Here is a 12272-nt window from a genome sequence, read left to right as displayed (position 1 = left end):
AGAAGGTGGCCTGGTCTGATGAATCACGTTTTCTTTTATGTCACGTGGATGGCCGGGTGTGTGTGTGTCTCTTACCTGGGGAACACATGGCCCCAGGATGCACTATGGGAAGAAGGTGAGCCGGCGGAGGCAGTGTGATGCTTTGGGCAATGTTCTGCTGGGAAACCTTGGGTCCTCCATCCATGTGGATGTAACTTTGACACGCACCACCTACCTAAGCATTACTGAGACCATGAACACCCTTTCATGGAAAATTGACACAAAGCTAAAATGGTTCAGGAATGATTTGAGGAGCACAACAACGAGTTTAAGGTGTTGACTTGACCTCAAAATTCCCCAGATCTCAATCCAATCGAGCGTCTGTGGGATGTGCTGAACAAACAAGTCCGATCCATGGAGGCTCCAACTCACAACTAACAGGACTTGGGACCAACACAATATTAGGTCATAATGTTATGCCTGATCGGTGTACACCATGATCCCAGTGTAATGGATTATCAAAAAATAAATAAATAAAAATGTTGACTTGTTTTGAGGTTAAAAAAAAAACTATTCTAAAGATGTAAACACATTAATGACCCCCCATTATATAAGATGGAGATCAATAACATGCATTTACAAAATAGATAGGTGAGTTTTCATTTCCTTCCAGCTTTAAAACAATGAAAAACTACTGGCAAATGGAGAGAGAAAGCAAGATAACTGAGCAAGATCTACCCGTTTATCTGTCAGCAAACCTTTGACAGCTCCGGGCCTTTTGTTAAAACTTGCACTTCTGCATTTTTGTATCCACACCCATGGACATCCAGTCGAATCGACCGAGAAGTGGAGATTAGTGCATTATGCAACTTTTTTGCATAAGTGAAAACAACAGCAGTGTTATTTTAGTCATTTTTACATTTTCTGTTTTCATTTTTTTATTTGAATTAGTTTTGGTGATTTTGTTGAATGTTTCTGTCATTTGTCATTGTTGTTTATCTGCTTAAACTCCGGGACCATTTTTTGGGATTTCCGCCTGGATTTGGCCTACTCAAATTGAAAAGCTTCCCATACACACATACCGTGGTCTAAGATCTACTTCTAAGTTCTTCTAGGCATTCTTCAGAAATGTTGGCCCATATTGATAGGATAGCATCTTGCAGTTGATGGAGATTTGTGGGATGCACATCCAGGGCACGAAGCTCCCGTTCCACCACATCCCAAAGCTGCTCTATTGGGTTGAGATCTGGTGACTGTGGGGGCCATTTTAGTACAGTGAACTCATTGTCATGTTCAAGAAACCAATTTGAAATTATTCGAGCTTTGTGACATGGTGCACTATCCTGCTGGAAGTAGCCATCAGAGGATGGGTACATGGTGGTCATAAAGGGATGGACATGGTCAGAAACAATGCTCAGGTAGGCCGTAGCATTTAAACGATGCCCAGTTGGCACTAAGGGGCCTAAAGTGTGCCAAGAAAACATCCCCCACACCATTACACCACCACCACCAGCCTGCACAGTGGTAACAAGGCATGATGGATCCATGTTCTCATTCCGTTTACGCCAAATTCTGACTCTACCATCTGAATGTCTCAACAGAAATCAAGACTCATCAGACCAGGCAACATTTTTCCAGTCTTCAACTGTCCAATTTTGGTGAGCTTGTGCAAATTGTAGCCTCTTTTTCCTATTTGTAGTGGAGATGAGTGGTGCCCGGTGGGGTCTTCTGCTGTTGTAGCCCATCCGCCTCAAGGTTGTGCGTGTTGTGGCTTCACAAATGCTTTGCTGCATACCTCGGTTGTAACGAGTGGTTATTTCAGTCAAAGTTGCTCTTCTATCAGCTTGAATCAGTCGGCCCATTCTCCTCTGACCTCGAGCAACAACAAGGCATTTTCGCCCACAGGACTGCCGCATGTCACAGTCTCGTCATGACAGTCTCGTCATTTTAGTTTTAGTCAAAAGAAAACTCAATATTTCTTAATCAAGTTTTAGTTAAAACATTTTAGTCTTTTTTTTATACATAAATTATAGCTGAGATTATTTCTAATATAATCCGTCAAATACTGTGTCACACATCTCAAATATTGGTTAAATGTCATAATTACCAGACAAAATACACTTGATGAATGATTTTTGTTGAATGCAAACTGCATCTTTGTTAAACTTATCAATTTCGATCAGTATCAATTCATACATGTATAGCCTACTGTATATTATAAGGGAAAATAAGTTTGCCTTTTTAAGCACTATTTTAAACTTTTTCTTGGGTTAAATTATATTTGCTCACATTCATTAATATTCACTTGTGTGTGCTTATATAAATATAATAAAATTTTAATATTAGGATGCAAGGTATTAATGTTTTAAAATTTCACATTTCAGGAAATTTCCAGTCACAAAATGATTGAATGAATTTGCCTCTTTGCATTGGAATTCTCTATTTTAACCTCAATCAGAACATTAATAGTAGCCTAGCTAATATAAGTAATATAGGCTATTAGAAAAAATATTTTAAGAGCTCATTAATGGACCATAATTATTGCACAAACAGTTTATACTACCAAAATATCTACTCAAAATGTTCATGTACTAGTGAAGCTGTTGTCTATTCAACAGCGCTGGCTTGTGTGGAGAACTTCATGAGCCACGTGACCGCGCGCGCCGCTGGGAGATGAACGCATGTCGCAACTCTGCTATCAACCGCTCTGACTTTGACTGTTATGCCACATTAAGTGCGCCAAAACGCTATTTATTGTTTGAATTTCGTATTAAAACTCACAGTTGGCAACTGTTTTCTTGCTCCATGTAGTTTCGTGTTTCAGCCACAGGATGGCAGCGACAGAAGACTGAGACGAGACCTGAACTTGAGCAACAGAGCGAACTCCTTCGGAATATTTTGAAGGCATAACAGCGTGATAAAAAAGTAGAGACGATTGTTGACGAAAATGAAGAGAGGTTTTATCTTAGTTTTTATTTTATGCAAAACATTTTAGTCTCGTCCTTTTTTTTTAAATGTAGTCGTCAGTGTTTTTGGACATTGGTGCAGGCTAGTCATCGTCTTGTCTTAGTCATGGAAAAAAAGGCTCCGTTGACGGACATATTTCGTCTCGTCTCATCTGACGAAATTAACACTAGACTTGTTTCCCAGCGCACACTGAGTTCAGCAATTATGAGGGTTTCCTGCTCTTAGATAACAGGACCATATCTAGACAAAGAGGGGTCACTCCTGTGGGAAGACAAGGAGCCACTCTCAACTCCCAGTCAGAAGCTCTTTACAAAAAAAGAGGTGGGTTCTTAGCCGCATTATGAGTTCTTATGAGTCTCCTTCCCTCACAAAAGTTATGGCTTCTTGTTGGCCTTGACTTGGCACTGCTTCACCCATTTGCCGATTTCCATGAAAACTAAACAAAAATTTGAAATGTTTTCTTGGTCATAAGAAGAAAATCATTGCTCAGTGGTTTGCTTTTCCTAAGCTCATGATACTTAGTTTTGATTCTCGTATATCTCTCATTTCAGTATCAACAGTTTCAGATGTTTCTCCTAAAATTCCTTAGGAGAAATAAGAGAAGACGCTGAGTAAACTGTAGAGTAAACTGAGACATGAGAAATATTTAAAAGTAAACTGAGACATGAGAAGTATTTAAGAGAATAGGAGTTGTGTGGTGGAAGAAACTTACAACATCTCTGAATTTAGTTGTAAATAATCAATTTTAACAGCTCGTAATCCTACTGTACTTTATCACACACACACACACACACACACACAAAAACTAAATAACCTGTTAAACATGAAGTATTATGCAAACATTTAGGACATTTTTTCATATGTAGACCCTCTTTTGTGAAGAGCCCTTGTTCTATATTGAACGCCGTTGTACCTACAGCTCGGATTCACCCACACATTTTGCTATTTCCATGAATTATTGGTTTCACGAAGGATCCTGAATCATTTCCTCTAAAACCAGCAGTTGAACTGTAAAAACCTGTTATCACAGAGAAGAGCTGCAGTTTAATTACCACTAAGAAGCACCATTTGTTCAGGCCTTCAAATGGCTTTATCTTCAGACTCTATCTCAGTACCACGCTGGAAAGGAAAATAAGGTATTACTATTTCTCCTGAATGACTTCCTCTCTGTGACATCCCACACAAACAGCCCAAAATAGACAAAGTGATGGGATAGAGAACCTTCTACATGTACGATGTCTTCGGCTCATGACCTTCTGATAAATCTCTGTCTTACCAAATCAGTCCGGCTGCTCCGAAGGAAATGTTATCCAATCTACAGACATTACACAGTCGCGGGTCAGATCAGAGGCTAATATAATGTCCGTCTCTGTCTGTCTTTGTTTATCTATTTTCATCTCCTCTTATATAATATTTCAATTCCGAAAGAGGAAGAATGAGCCACGGGTCATGTGTGACCGGCAGACAGACATTTAGCCCATCCATATCCTTTCTTTTCTTTGTTTTTTAATAATCCTATAAATGCCAGGAGAGGTCTGGGGCTCTTCAGATGCCCTATTAATAATCATTAGCGTCCAGCGGCAGCAGATGGGACCCCACGCTGGTCTGTAATGCCATGGTAATTTCCATCCAGAGGGAAGTCAGACAGAAGCATAGCTAAACACAAGGTATTTCTATACCAACACTAAAAATCAGGTTTGTTAGTAAGCAACCCCGCTCATAAAGGTGAAAACCACTGGATTTTTCACATGCCGTTTATCTCGGTCTGTGCTGACATCATGTCAACCTCCTTATCGCAAGTCAACACATTGGACTGACACGGATCCTGTCAGCCAAACAGCATTCAAGGCCGACCTTAACCTGCTAAATCTAACAGCAGACCCTTATTTACTCTAGAGACCACATGAGAAAGTAAATCTGCAGTCTGGTCCATTCTGATATGTGTCTGATATATGTCTGGTCTAGAAAAGGAGAGACTGACAGGTTTTAGCTCAGTCTGAATCTGTGTAAAGCCTGCCACCTACTGGTTGGCATCAGAAGCGGCACAGACCGGAGCTCTATTTTTCAATAAATCTGACCCTGGACCACAAAACCATTCATAATTGGCACAGGCTTATTTGTGGCATAGGCCAAAACACGGTATGGGTCAAAATTATAAATGTTTCTTTTTTGCTGAAAAATAATTAGGATATTAGGTAAAGATAATGTTCCATGAAGATATTTTGTAAATGCACTATACCGTAAATATATATTTAAAAAAAAAGATTATTAGTAGCAATATGTGTTGCAAATGACTTTAAAGGAGATTTTTTATTTTATTTTATTGTTTAAAATTTTTAAATAATATCTCTGTCAAATATTGTCCTATCCAAACAAACCATACATGGAAAGCTTATTTATTCAGACCTGTTTTATTCAGAAAATGTACACTTATGACTGGATTTGTGGTCCAGGGTCACAAATGGCCAAACTTATTTTATGCCATTATGTTCAATAAATTACAATATAAGTGTGACCACCAAGCACTGAGTCTTCGGTACTTATCTGAAAGCACTGTGAGTCCACAAACCCTACTATCAAATGTAAATTGCATTTGAAGTGGGTCCTTGTTCCTTCTGGTTGGCATGAACACACAGCACAGAATTAATATTGTGGCTTTGTTGCAAATGTAAGTGCTAGTTAGGCAGCTATTGTGGTAAATATAATGAAAAATTCAGTAGATATTATTGTGGTGTACTAAAAAAATGTACAGAAACTTCCACCAAAATACTTGCAAAATGTCTTTTTTACAGTGCAGTTATACATATTACAGTTATTACTTGTAAGTTTGAGTAATATTACTGAACTGCCAAACTGTAGGTTTAGGGTTTGGTTTAGAGTTAGTTGAATGTAATTATTCTGAATGTATCACTGTAAAAAATATTTTCATGATTTCTTAAAAAAAATAAGTTGTCACGACTTTTTTTTCTTTTGTCTAATTAGCTTATATGTGGTTAAGATAACATGAACATTTAGATTTTCTTATGATCAAACCAGTCTCTATTGTGTTAACTATTATTTATTTATTTATTTATTATTATAATAAACTCAAAATTAAGGCAAGCAGGTTACTTACTTTTTGTTTAAAAGTTAAACCAACAATAACAGTGTCGTTATCAGTGTACTAACTACTGTACATGTAACAGGTGCAATAAGGACACTATAAAATAGTGTTGCCAAAACAACATTTTACAGTTACTTTTTACTACAGTAATTTAAACCAACTGATGTTTTGGCAGAAACTATAGTTAATATGATATGTATGTTTGGTCAAACTTTAGTTTAGGGTCCAATTCTCACTATTATCTAACCATTAACTATTGACATTTTGCCTCAATACACTCCTAATTACTGCTTATTAAAGGACTGCACTATGTAAAAACAAAAACAAAACAAAAAAACAGTAAAATATCCCAAAACCACTAGGCCAGTGTTATTGTGGTCAGTTGAGTACTTACAATATCCCAAATGTTTCCAACTATTTGTAAATCGTGAAAAAAATGCCTTTTTAACCAATGAGCCGGGATGTCTGAGGGAGTCGCCTGTCAATTGTGTCATATCTGCGTTGCTCTTGGTTTCCGGTTTTATTCTGCAGAAGCGCTTTACTCTTAGCAGTATGAACAAGCGTCACAGCAGCCGCTGAGCAAACGCACAGAGTAACATCATAACATCATTTTAAACACACTCAGATGTGTCTGATATGATAAACTGAGCTGCGTTACCTCATACTCATGACCGGAAAAGCGGAAATGGCGCCGGCGACTGTGTCCCGTCATAATAAAAGTCCCGCTGCTCGCGAGGAGTGTGTTTGCGTAACAATCGCTCCAGCGGCCTTGCTCAGCTCCTCAAATCTCGGCCCTGCTCTGCTTCACTACAGTAACGTTAATAATCACATCCATGAACATGATTTCTGCCCGAGTCCTATCCCGATATTCCCACTGGCTGTGAGGTGAAGACCACATGTCCCAAGATGCTGTGCTAACACTTGGCATCATCAAACTACTCCTTTGATTTGAATAGGCGCCCTCTAGCGGACGGAAAAGTTACATAGTGCACCTTTAATAGTTAGTAAGGTAGTTTTTACTTTTAAGTATTGGTAGGATAAGGGATGTAGAATAAGGTCATACAGAATAAGGCATTAATATGTGCTTTATGAGTACTAATAAACATCCAATATCCTAGTAATATGCTAAAGTGTTACCATATGCATTATTTTTGTTTGTTTAATTTTTCTTTTAGCCATTATTCACCCAAATAAGAAACAATAAAAAAAGTTATTTTTATTTTGAAGATAAATATTTCTACATCAAATTAGATGGGATTGTTACTCATTAGTCAGCTGCCACTTGAAAGCTTTTAACTTCCATTGTTCCCAACAGACGTGCTGAACGCTCCACCTGTTTCTATAAAACCTCGTATTGCTTGGCCTGCTACTGTAGATAAAGTGTGAGTAACCCGGCAGACAATCCGATGGTTAATCACAAACCGCTGTGTTTTCACTTGTTGAGTGACAGTGTGACTCATGAAGCCAAACACAATGGACACCCAGTCAGAGTCCCTCTCCCTTAAACTCAATTAACTTCAGCTCAGCACATCTGAAGAGACTGAATGAGCGCTGACCGCCTCCACCGGTGACCACTGTCATTGTATTCTCAGTGTGTGTGTGTGTGTGTGATACAATCTGATAAAAGGTTAAAAAGGGTCGAGTCTTTCTCGCGTGTTCTCCTCAGCGGGTCTAAAGCTCTTACGCCACATCAGAGCAGCATTTGAACCTGTCATTCATCAATTCATTTCACTGTATATTTGATGTTGCCACAATGTCAAATGCTTAATAGAAACAGCATGCGTGACAGAGTGTATTAATTAAAAAATGATGGATACAAATATTTATACTTCAAACAATCAATGGTTTATAACTAACAGATGTTATTACAGCATCTCACTATATTAGTCTGTAATTGGAAATGGGTGATCTGGTACTTTTCTCTTCTGTGAAGAGTTGATTTAATCATCTCACTAAAATACTTTAGGTCCCTTTAACACATTCTGCACTGCAATTTATTTTTTCTTACTTAGCATTTTTGTCTTATTTCTAGTCCAAATATCTGAAAATTCTTACATTGGGAAGCCTTTACTAGACAGGCAAAAGTCTTATTTTGGGGGGAAATAACTAGATTAGATTTGGCAGATTAAAGCAAAATAATCTGCCAGTGGGGTAAGCAACATAATCTTGTTTTCTGTTTGAATTATTTGATTATTTTACTTACCCCATTGGCGGATTATTTTGCTTATTTTAAGCAAAAACTCTAGTCAAAAAATGTATTTCCCCTCAAAACAAGATAATAATTTTTACTTGTAAAGTAAATGCTTCTTGTTTTAAGACATTTTAGATCTTTGGACTAGAAACAAAACAAAAATACCAATTAAGAAAAGCATTTTTGATTTAAATTAGTACACAGTAAAAAATGTTGTTGGTTTAACTTAAAAAAGTAAGTAACCTGGTTGCCTTAAAATGTTGAGTTTATTGAAATATTTTTTTTTTTGTTGATACAATTAATGAAATTAGTTTAATAAACAGAAACTCAAAAAATATTTTTGTACAAAAAACTGCAATAAATAATGAAAATAGCACAATTTGACATTTCACTGCATCATCACAAATTAAAACCACTAATTAACCAATATGTTTCTTTAAAGAAAATATTTGAATAATATTTGAATAAATATTGTTGATTCTCAAAAATGTTCATTGTATTAACTCAAATTTTTAATTTCAATTAACTTATTTTTTAAATAATTTTTTTACCATGTATGGGGCACACATATGCACTACTAAATATGGCTTTTAAACTCCTAATTTACTGCTTATTAATAGTTAGTAAGGTCGTTTTTTTAGCATTTAAATTTAGGTATTGGTAAGATTAAGGGGTGTATAATAAGATCTTGCAGAATACGACATTAATATGTGCTTAAGTAATAAAAAACAGCCAATATCCTAGTAATAGTAACACTTGTGTTTTTGCACCCTAAGATTTGTTTAATAGTTATATCTCAGCCAAATATTGTCCTATCCTAACAAATCATACATCAACGGAAAGATGATCTTAAAAAAATAATCAAACAAATTTACCCTTATGACTGGTTTTGTGGTCCAGGGTCACATATAATATAGTAAACTCTTCAGTATTCTGGCACAAACGTATCTGTCACTTAGAAGCAAATTAGACAGATCAGACAAATGCCAAATTAGCAGAGACAAAACTACTCAAGGTAAAATAAAATATAACCCAGTCCCAGACTAAATTAACATTAGCTGGGGTTTGTGGCGACCGTACTATCTATTACCGGCTGCTTCTGACCGCGAAATCCATTGAAATTCAAGAGACATTTAAGAATCCAAACACTCCAACTATAAAGGCAAGCCTGTTGATTTACTGATATGAAAGCGACTACATCTCAATAAGTTTAGTAGCCTGCTGTTGATGTTCAATATAAAATGCAGGTCCTGAAGCCAAACAAGTATTGCAATATATCTCTACAGTCAAGGGCAGTACAGATGATGACAACCCTGCCTCCATCCACCGATTTCACAGACCTGTCACTGGAATGAAAAACATTACACATCTCCTCATTCAAATTTTAAACATTTCCTCTGTCCTGAAAAAAAACCCCCACATCTTCCTCAATAAACGATAACCTTTTCCGATGCCACAGTAGCAATCCTTCTCATACTGACACATTTAATAACTAATAAAGTAATATATCAATAAGTAATGTGTCTTACCTTACTGTTTCACTACAAGTTCTCGTTTCTTAGGAATGGCGTTGAGAAGCGCGGGCTGCGGATCCGTGTGCGATCCTAAGAAACAATAGGATGTGTTTTTTCCTGGATTACACTTGCATCCTTTGGCGTGCTTTTCCAGTGAAACACAAAGTCCATTTGGAGGAAACAGGAAGTTTTCTCGCAGGGCAGCGAAGCCCTCCGCCAATCGACAGCTCCCAATTCTGTTTATGCGAGGAAGTCTTACTCATTCACAAAAGTTATTGAAAGCTGACCTGACTCAGACATCATATTTCTGATATGACACACAATGACAATGTTCAAAAACGCTGTACAGCCCAACATCATACAGTTTAAATGAACCGGTTCAACCAGACTAAGCTCATCTGAAGTCGTTATACTGCTTATAATGGAAGCGTGGCTCTCCGGTTGTAAACACGCGCACTCTCCTGTCGCACATGCTGGGTCACTAACAAGTGTCACGCTGACTCATCTCAGCCCTGACTCAGAATAACACACTCATTATTCCTCCAAACACAGCCGACTGATGAAAAACGACATCCACTTATGACACACAGCGTTTCCTGTTTGCAATCCGAGCATCTCTGCTGGCTTTCTGCTTCAGACTCAGCCCGAGGGTTGTATCATGCCATACATCTCTCTCTCTATCTTTCTCTCTCTCTCTCGATCACGTCACAGCCCTCCTGCCGCAGTCCGCCTGCAGTCCAGATCCTCCCCCTCTCCCTTATATCGCTCCCTCTTTTGCTTTCTCTCTATCTGCCAGTAAATGGCTGGGTTGGCTGGGTTCCTGCTCAGCGTGAAATATTAGCTCTCTCTCCTTCAGCAGTAGCTACCTGGGCTATTAGGAGGATGAAGTTTACGGACATGAAGAACAAATTCGGGATGCGGGGGAACACTCTGATAAAGACTCCTGATGCTGCAAATACAACTGACACTCTGTGTGTGTGTGTGTTTGTGTGTGTGAGGGCTATAAAAGCAGTGGCAGAATGATAAGGTTGTAAATAATCCAGGCGTAGTCCATCTGTAGTGTGGGTTTTGAGGTTAAAGATGCTTGTCTGTGAGTATAAACAGCTTTTTTCAAGTTGACATTAAATACTTTTGGGAAGTTGACTTGCTATATGCCATCTTAAACCACAACAAATGTTTGTACTTGTAATTAATTTGTCACATTTCAAGAGCAAGCCTTTGTACACTGCACGGTTTTTAGACTTACGCAATGGCAGTTTGTACAATATGATCCCAAAAGGGCTGGGACACACCAAGTCGATGGTCGTACATGCTAGTTGTCTGTCGGCTGTAGATTTAATGGTGTGTTCAAGGACACATTTTTTGCCCAGACGCAGCGACGTGAGCCGATACCTTCACCCAGCGTTCTGTGGCACTAGTTCTTTGATGTTGGTTTGGTGTGCAACGGCCAAAAGAGACTATGTGATGATACATTTTAGTCAAGATGAAAGAAAAGGTGACATGTGACGGCCAAGTACGGTAACCCATTCTCGTTAGACCGCCTGATCTGCAGGTGATTTGATTTCGCCCTGAAACTCAGTCTGTAAACCTGTACATTAATTTCTACTGCTTCCGTTACACTTTTGCAGGAACCAATCACAGACCGGCTTATTTACCTGGCACGCTATTGGCGGGTTTATCACGACGGATAGAGAAGCGATGTGTCGTTGCCCAATGATCACGCCTCTTGTGGTCTGATTGGTTGAAGGACTATCCAATTGCATACAGAGTCATTTGAATTAAACCCATTGATCACTCCTCTTGTGCAGTAAAAAAGGTTGAGGTTCCAAGCAAGCCGTACCGATACTAAAATGTGATGCGTAAACACTGCAGATCTCTGTTTCTAGGGGGTTTGGTGTCTCGTGTCACAAATCCAATGACGCTGGTAGTGAAGATGATCTCTGACCAATCAAACATCTTTGTTTTGCAGTGAAAAACATCCACATGCCGAGAATCAAGAGTTGTGCATTAGTTTGTCACATTTATGAGGATGTCAAGACAGTAAAGGCGGTGTAACTATAATGATCAGTCTATAATCCCAACCGAGTCGTACCACACAGTGGAGTAGTGAGTAGTGAACACACTGCAAAGTTTGGACACACACCATCAAGCCCTCGTCGTCAGTCAGGAACCTGGGTGTGCTCTTTGATACCAATCAATCGTGGAGAAGGAGAACTGCATTCTACCATCTTAAAAAATATATCTAAATTACGGTACATGCTTTCAATGCCAAATGCTAAACAGTTAGTACATGCGTTCATGAGCTCAAGGCTAGATTATTGTAATGCTCTACTGGGTGGTTGCCCTGCTCGCTTAATAAACAAACTCCAGCTGGTCCAAAACGCAGCAGCTCGAGTTCTTACTAGAACCAGGAAGTATGGTCATATTAGTTCTGTCCACACTGCACTGGCTCCCTATTAAACATCACATACATTTTAAAATCCTGCTTATTACTTACAAAGAACTAAATGATTTAGCT

The 12272-nt window shown here is 38.4% G+C and overlaps 1 protein-coding gene across 6 annotated transcripts in view; it reads right to left on the bottom strand.

Annotated features, from left to right (window-relative positions):
* The window catches only part of nav1a (neuron navigator 1a), a 216824-nt gene extending 206425 nt beyond the window's left edge, over positions 1 to 10399 (bottom strand). For 3 of the 6 annotated variants that reach the window (XM_067446893.1, XM_067446894.1, XM_067446895.1), the window contains exon 1: positions 9770 to 10399. The gene's annotated coding sequence lies outside the window, so the exon portion shown is untranslated. The remainder of the gene's footprint in view (positions 1 to 9769) is intronic. The other 3 variants (XM_067446896.1, XM_067446897.1, XM_067446890.1) reach the window with 2 other exon arrangements.
* Between the last annotated feature and the right edge of the window lie 1873 nt (positions 10400 to 12272).

Source organism: Pseudorasbora parva, chromosome 6 (genome assembly GCF_024679245.1).
Source record: "Pseudorasbora parva isolate DD20220531a chromosome 6, ASM2467924v1, whole genome shotgun sequence".
Classification (NCBI taxonomy): Eukaryota; Metazoa; Chordata; class Actinopteri; order Cypriniformes; family Gobionidae; genus Pseudorasbora; species Pseudorasbora parva.
The sequence above is the reverse complement of the archived record's forward strand: the minus strand, read 5'-3'. Positions and strand labels throughout refer to the sequence as shown.